The 7341-nt window shown below is 39.1% G+C and overlaps 1 non-coding gene across 1 annotated transcript; it reads right to left on the bottom strand.

Moving 5' to 3' along the window:
• Nucleotides 1-1023: 1023 nt before the first annotated feature.
• Nucleotides 1024-1131, bottom strand: LOC116141185. Its single transcript, XR_004129749.1, has one exon. It is a non-coding gene; the product is annotated as a small nucleolar RNA R71 (small nucleolar RNA).
• Between the last annotated feature and the right edge of the window lie 6210 nt (nucleotides 1132-7341).

Consider the following 7341-nt stretch of genomic DNA (forward strand, 5'->3'; position numbering starts at 1 on the left):
GAAAGTTCGATTTACAATCAATGCATGTGAATATGGAATTAGCATAATCCTTAGGTTTAACCCATAGAGTCCGAATGAAGTCAAAACCCTACCCGTTTGTTTGAATTGATTTTATCCTTGTTTTAAATCTTGCTTTCATCATTTAGTTTTGAATTTTTAGAAATTTTGTTTTACTTTTAAGTTAAATTTTTCTCCCTTCAATCCAAACAACTCGATTGCTCAAACTTGAAAACAATAGAAAAACTTAGTGCTTAGCAATCAATACTCGTGGGAACGATACTCACTCATCACTTTATTACTTGTACGACTAGTACACTTGCTATATTTGCATGTTTATGAAATCATGCATCAAGTTTTTGGCGCCGTTGCCGGGGATTGAGTTTTGTGTTAACATCAAAATTTTCTTGTGTTAGCTAGATTGGAGTGTTATTTTTACTTAAGTGTTATTTGTTTTATTTTCGTAAATTTTTTTTTTCTTTGTTTGGTGTGATTTCACTCTTGCTATTTTTCTGTGTAGTTTATGCGAAGAGCAAGACGTCAGCCAGTGGTTCCTGTTGATCCTAAGATTGAAAGAACCACTCGAAGACTGAACAGAGAAAGAAGAGAAAGAGAAGCTACAGTTGAACCAGAAGTAATAGTTGTAGAGATGGCAGAGAATAGAACACTGAGGGAATTCTCTGTTCCCACAGTTGAAGGCAGTGGGTCGAGCATTACGAGACCAACGGTCCAAGCCAACACTTTTGAGATAAAGTCGGCAATCATCCAGATGATCCAGCAGTCGGTTCAGTTCAGGGGGGATTTGAAGAAAGATCCAAATCTACACATTGCCAATTTTTTGGAGATTTGTGATATGTTCAAATCAAACGGAGTGTCAGATGATGCAATCAGATTGAGACTATTCCCATTTTCATTGAAGGATAAAGCTAAGGGATGGTTACTGGCACTACCAACAGGAATAATCACCACATGGACTGATTTAGCACAGAAGTTCCTGACCAAATTCTTTCCTCCAGCAAAGTCGGCAAACTTGAGAAATGACATCACGTCATTCATTCAAGAAGAGTCAGAATCATTGTATAAGGCTTGGGAGAGATACAAAGAATTACTAAGAACATGTCCACATCATGGTTTGCCAGTTTGGATGCAAGTCCAGACATTTTATAATGGATTAACTGTGAATATGCAAACTATGGTAGATGCAGCCTCGGAGGGAGCATTACAAAATAAGACTCTGGAAGAAGCTCACGAGTTGCTTGAGGTTCTGGCAAGCAACAACTATCAAAGACCTAATGAGAGGGTGCAACCGAAGAAATCTATGGGTCTTCATGAAGTTGATGCATATACAGCCATTTCAGCCCAACTAACAGCACTTCAGAAACAGTTGGGAAGTATGCAGGTAAATTCCANATTCTATGCACTCACATGGCCAAAGGTTCCGAATCCATGCATAACCAAGTCCAATCGGCTAGAATGAGTAGAAGTCACCGGGAGTGGGAGCGAGTCCCAGCCGTGCCTCCGGTTAGATGGGGCCGTGACTTACTAGAAAGAAAGTTAGCATAGAGGAATTATGAGAAAGAGAAATTATATAGTTATATTAAAGAAAGAGTTATGGTGATATTTGAGTTCAGGGGTTTACTTACTGAGCCTTGTTTGTGCTCATCCAGTTGTTCCCTATGTTTTTGCAGGTTCTAGATGAGGACACAGTCGGATGGACATCGGCACACGAAGAGAAATGGCTACACTGTCCACCCTGTTTTGATAGTTTTGCATATGTCACAAACCTTGTATATATTTGTATAAGAATGCATATGTTTAATGAAAGAAAAATTTTGGGGCCCAACTTTTTATATTATGGTTACGTGTATTTTCACTGTGCATGTTTTTACAAGAATTGAGTCGTTACAAAACTAAAACAGAATTTCTAAATATTCAAAACTAAATTATGAAAGCAAGATAAAAAACAAGGTAATATCAGTTTAAAATAACGGGTAGGGTTTTGATTTCATTCGGACTCAATGGATTAACCCTACAGATTATGCTATGTCCATATTCACATGCATTGATTGTAAATCGAATTCTCTAAATTGTAAACATACCTTCTCAGCCTATGTTTTCCTACTCTTCCCTATTAAACTTCTGCACCCAACAAATTGAAGATTAATAGTTCTAAGCTCATTAAGCACCTAGAATCATAGATTGATTTTATTAATTCTTAAATCTATCTCTAGCATTTAATACTACAATGGTGATTACCCAATAAGCTTAACATGAATTATTTCTCAATCTCATCATGTTCATCAATTAATAACATTAAAAACAGAATAACCCCACAATCATTGCAATAGCATATGAAAATAATAAAAATCAATTGCTTAATCCATGAGAATCCGAACTACAACAAAACCCTAACCCAAAATGGTTTAGTTCATAGCTAAATCAACAACACAAACAAAAGAAACGAAAAACCCAATGTTCAACATAATGAAAATAAGAGAAATGACAAGAGATCTCCCCAAATGATGAATCCACTAGTTTTAATCTCAAATCTTCACCCTTTTCAATCAAAGTTCACCCAAAATCAACCTAAGAAAATGAAAATAGTTGCCCTCTGCTAAAAACGAACGACCCTTTACAAAAATGACTAAGTTTTGCTTTTACACCTCGCCCAAAAACCTAGGAAAATGCCAAAAAATGAAACTGTGTGTTTTGGAAGCGACTAAGTGAAATAAAACTCTCGTGCGCAACTCTCTTCGCCGCGGCGAACCTTCATGTGGAATTCTGAATTTACAGAATTGTCCTCCGCTTGCTTCTTTGCTTGAATCTTCGATCTTCGATGCTCTCCTCATGGAAACAAGCTTCATAATGCTCCACTCTATTTCAGCCCTTTCCCGACTTCTGAGATCTGCACACTTCTGAGTCCAAAAACTCCAATTCACTCATTATTTGCATAAAATGTCCATTTTAGCCTGAAACACAAAATAAAAAGAATTAAAAAGCAATTCAGGTCAAAATGAACTAAGAAGTATCCGAAATCCGACTAAAAAGTCCAATAAAAACAGTGTAATCCATAGATTATCACCTTTGCAATTTGTTGATTAAAGATGTTGCTTTTGATTTTAATGATGAATGCATGCATGCCTTTCTAACTCTAAAAAAATTATTAGTATCTACACCTATTATTGCAGTTCCCGATTGGGGACTACCATTTGAATTGATGTACGATGCTAGTGATTTTGCTCTAGGAGTAGTGTTAGGACAAAGGAGAAACAAAGTGTTGCATGTAATTCAGTATGCTAGCAAAACACTCACTGATGCACAATTGAATTACACCACCACTGAAAAAGAATTGTTGGCGGTGGTTTTTGCTTTTGACAAATTTCGTTCATATTTGTTAGGTGCAAAGGTGATAGTCTATACGGACCATTCGACACTCAAGCACTTATTGGCAAAGCAAGAAGCGAAACCTCGGCTGATAAGATGGATCTTATTGCTTCAGAGTTTGAGTTAGAAATTCAAGATAAAAGGGGTCGGAAAATGTGGTGGCAGATCACTTGTTAAGGATTGAGAGATCAATCGAGAGAAACGAAGAGGAAATTCCAATTAGAGAAACATTTCCAGATGAGAAATTGATGAGTGTGGATGAAGCACCATGGTATGCATATTTTGCGAATTATTTGTCATCAAGGGTGCTCCCAATTGGAATGACTTTCCAACAAAAGAGGAAATTCTTCTCAGATTTGAAGTATTACTTTTGGTAAGAGCCATTTTTGTATAGACACTGTACTGATCAAATGATACGTAGATGTGTCCCGGAGGAGGAAATGGAAAGCATTCTATGGCATTGTCACGAGAGGGAAGTGGGTGGCTATTTTGGAGGAGCTAGGACAGCAGCCAAGGTTCTTCAATCTGGGTTTTTTTGGCCAACCCTTTTTAAGGATTCTTTTCAGATGGTTCAAGAGTGCGACCAATGTCAACGGAGGGGTAATATTTCAAAAAAGGATGAGATGCCGTTGAACAACATCCTTGTGGTTGGGCTGTTTGATGTGTGGGGGATTGACTTCATGGGTCCCTTCCCAAATTCTTTTGGGAACACATATATTTTGGTGGCGGTGGACTACGTATCGAAGTGGGTGGAAACGACAGCATTACCATCTAATGATGCTAGGGTAGTGGTTAATTTTGTGAGAAAGAATATTTTCTCAAGGTTTGGGGTACCACGGGCAATCATTAGTGATGGAGGATCCCATTTTTGCAATAGGCAATTGGATGTACTTTTGGGAAAGTATGGAGTGAAGCATAGAGTTGCAACACCTTACCATCCACAGACAAACGGGCAAGTGGAACTGTCTAACAGAGAACTTAAGGGAATTTTAGAAAAGACAGCTAATACATAGAGGAAGGATTGGTCACGGAAATTGGATGATGCATTATGGGCCTACCGAACTGCATTGAAGACTCCAATTGGTATGTTTCCATTTAGGATGGTCTATAGGAAAGCATGTCACTTGCTGGTAGAACTCGAGCATAAGGCATACTGGGCAGTCAAGCAGCTAAACATGGACTTAAGAGCTGCTGGGGAGGAAAGGATGCTGACTTTGAATGAACTCGATGAGTTCCGTCTCGAAGCATATGAGAATGCTCAAATTTACAAAGAGAAGACAAAAAGGTGGCATGACAAGCATATCAGGAAGAAGAACTTTGAAGTGGGTTAGAGAGTGTTGTTGTTCAATTCTAGACTTAGGCTTTTCCCTAGAAAACTTAAGTCTAGATGGTCCGAACCATTCACAGTTACAAGAATTCACCCATCTGGAGCGGTGGAAGTTTCACATGAAGAAAAGGGTACTTTTACAGTCAATGGACAGAGATTGAAGCCATACATTGATGGGGTGATGAGTGGCAAGTCCATCCCGATCCAACTTGACATTCCAACTTGAAAAATCGAGCGAGTCGAGCTTTCGACTATAAACAAGTGCTCCTTGGGAGGCAACCCAAGTGTTTTCATTTATTTATCCTTGTTGATTTTTTTTTGTAGTTGTTTAGTTTTTTTTTTTTTTTTTTTTTAATTTTGTTTATGAAGTTTAATTGGTGTGTTTTTGGATGTTTCAGGTGAAATTGTGAATCAAGGTGGAAAAATGAATGTTCCAGTTTTCGCCACGGCGAAGCAATTTTTGAACATCTTGGAAGGCGAAAGGTTCCAGACTTCGCCGCGGCGAAAATTGTTCTTCGCCGCGGCAGGAGAAATGTGGGTGAAATTGACTAAGGGAACTTCGCCGCGGCGCTGTACTCTCGGTAATGTTTCGCCACGGCAAAACCTGGGTTGAAATTAGGATTGAACGAAGAACTTCGCCGCGACGAAGCTTGTTCTTTGCCACGGTGGAACCTGCTTTTTATATATATGCACCGCGACGCTTCATTTTTCACGCAACTTTTCAAATCCATTTAAGAGAAAAATTTTCCAACTTCAATCCAGAGCCTTCCTAGTGATTTCCCAACCAAATTTCTCACTCCTTAACCCTCCTAAGCACCAAAACAACTCATTTCAACAACAATCTTTGCGAAAAATTCACGAAATTTTTGAGTTCAAGAAATTTGGGGTTTTGCAATCTGGGCTGTGGCTCAATTGGTGGCAAATACTCCTTAGTATTGGTAAGATTTCCAGTTCCCTAAGATTTTTATCGCACAATTTCGAATTTTGATTTGTAGATCTGAAAATTTTGATTGTTGGTTGAGTTGTGGAATTTTTGTGCTTGTGAGTGTTGATTTTGTTTGAGGAAGGGTTGATTGTGCGTTATGTGGTATTGAAGGGTGTGGGTTTTAAATTTTAGAGTGTTTGGTTGAATTTGGAAAAATCGTAGTTTGGGGGTTGAGGTGAATTTTTTTAGAAGTGTTGTCAATTTTTGTAGGATTGAATTGGTTGTTGTAGGACACTTAGGTTTGAATTTTTGAGTTGCATTGTAGAGTTGAAGTGTAGTTTTGGAGAAAATACCACTCAAAGTCAAGATACCATCCAAGGGCAAGGGAAAAGGAAAGAAAGTAGACGACCGGTTTGTAAGTGAAAAGGCTCGGAAAAACTATAAGGCAGCAGCCAAAAGGAAAGACAAGGGATTTATCCCTGAGCGTGGATTGAATGCAAACCAGGCTGATGAGTGGAGTCAAGGGAGAAGTTGGGAAGACTTTATGAGTGAACCCGCACATGCGGCTGTGGAACCACTGGTGAGAGAATTTTATGCCAACCTCCCTGAATGTGATGAGGGGGTTGTTTTTGTGAGGGGTACTGATGTGGTATTTATGGCAAAGGTCATCAATGATTTCTATGGCTTACCTCAGATTGACCGTGATGAATATGAGGAGTTTAGGAAGACATAAAAAAGGGATGAGGTGATTCTTAGGACCATAGCGAAACCAGATGCCTCTTGGGATATTTCAAAGAAGGGCCAGAAATCCATTAAGGGGACTAGTTTAACACTAGTGGCTCGGTTGTGGCAGTATTTTATTTGTGCTAGGATGATGTTGGAGACGCATTACAGTACAATGACGTATGAGAAGGCACTTTTGTTGGATTCTACTGCCACAGGAAAGAGAATGGACGTAGGGAACATCATCCTGATGAGTATCTAACTTGCAGCCAAACCAGGGCGAGGCAGTTTTCCGTTCCCACATCTCATTACAGAGTTGTGCACTCAAGCAGGAATTGAGGTACAGAATGATGAGCCACTGGTCCATGCTGCCCCAGTCCTCGACACAACCTACTTTCGCAAACATCTTGCGCTGCAACCAGAAGAAGGGCCCAGATCAGGCACCAAGAGAAGGAGAACAATAGCAGCTGCCATCGCATCTGGTTCAACAGTCCCAATAAGAGAAATGATGTAGAAAATGATGGGTCAGATGAAACGGATGGAGCGACGTCAAGGGTGGCTGACAGAGCAGACCAGGAAAACACATGAGCTGTAACTGAGTTGGTGCAACAACTTCGGCATTGATACTTTAGAAAACCAGTGGGAAGACTGGGATTCAAATGAGTGGATGGGCTCCGATTCAGAAGAGGATGACACTGAGGAAGACAAGGAGGCCGAAGAATGAGCACCTGAGCAACTGTTTAGTTTTCGTTATTTTTATTTGTTTTAGTTGTTTCTGTTTTTCTTTTATTTTGAACATTGAACTCAATTGATATTTTTGTTTGGGATTGTGTTAGTTGTTTTAGTTGTTTCATTCTTGTTTTAATTTCTAGTTGATGTAAAGATGAGATTAGGGTTCTAATACTTTCATATTAGTCAGTGGATTTTTCTAACATAGTGGACACCACAAATTTCAATTGTTTTTACAGAATTTGGGTGATGAAAA

This window comes from Pistacia vera, unplaced genomic scaffold (assembly GCF_008641045.1).
Source record: "Pistacia vera cultivar Batoury unplaced genomic scaffold, PisVer_v2 Contig394, whole genome shotgun sequence".
Lineage (NCBI taxonomy): Eukaryota > Viridiplantae > Streptophyta > Magnoliopsida > Sapindales > Anacardiaceae > Pistacia > Pistacia vera.